A 1093-nucleotide genomic window follows, 5' to 3' on the forward strand; every position below is an offset into this window, starting at 1 on the left:
ATGGATGGAGACACAACTTCCAGACACATTCTCTAATCTTCTGCCCATAGCACCACCCTGAGCCCCAGCACAGAAATTCCAGAAATGCCGCTTGTTATTCACCAGCTCAATCCGAGACTGACCACCCAACTCCTCACAGGAGCAAAAGGCCTACAGACCTGGGGAAAGGTGCTCCCATCGCCCCTCTGAGGACCAAGGTGCTCTCACCAGCAGGGAAATGTGAGCTCTGATTTGCACTGATTCAGCTGCTGCCTACTTCACATTGAAAACTTTGTTTTTGCTATAGCTCTTGGTATATATGTTTTGTTTATGTCAAGACCATAATGATAAACTTCAACAATTATCCATTTGTAGTTACAAAGACCCTATTTTATATCATGTGTTTAGTTGGCTATTAATTCTGAGCTTTTCATTAGAAAAAAAACAAAACTAAACAAATTCTGGTTGACGGCAGTGGACGCGAATATATGAAGCTTTCTAATCTTAAAGCTGTCTGTTATCAAGGCAACAATGGCATTTTCGATTGAAAAATCAATTTTTTCCTTTCACTCCTGTTAACCTCTGTGCCATCTTCATTCCTTCCCAGGATCCAGATAACATAACTCACCATGAAAGCCAGACAGAAACAGCCCTGGGCATGTCCATGGGAAATTTACATGCATCTCCTCTGCAGAAGGATTCATTTTCCTCCAGCTACGGGGCTTTCCCCAATCACACCTTTCAACTCCCCTCATAGGTCCTTACAATTCCTGGGGGGAAATTGTTTCTGTTAATAATGCAAGAAGGCATGAATGCCAGCCGGGCAGTTCTTGAAAAAAAGTGTTATGGCTCAATTAGGCAGACGCCCTACTCAGCCTGAACGCAAGCTGATGGGAGCACCAAAGTGCTGGAAGCCTGCTCTGGCCCCACGAGTGGAGCCTGCATCAGAGCCTTGTGTGCTTCGCAAAGCTGCAGACTCTTATTTCCTTTCCTGATCGCGACCTAGAAGGAGTTTGTGTGCTCAGTAAAGCGGTTAAGACCGAAGGCCCTGGAGCCAGCTGTATGGATCCTGGTGGGCACTGGGATGCGAGGAGATGCCCCCTGAGGGCTGAAG

Source organism: Mandrillus leucophaeus, unplaced genomic scaffold (genome assembly GCF_000951045.1).
Source record: "Mandrillus leucophaeus isolate KB7577 unplaced genomic scaffold, Mleu.le_1.0 Scaffold89, whole genome shotgun sequence".
Taxonomy (NCBI): Eukaryota; Metazoa; Chordata; class Mammalia; order Primates; family Cercopithecidae; genus Mandrillus; species Mandrillus leucophaeus.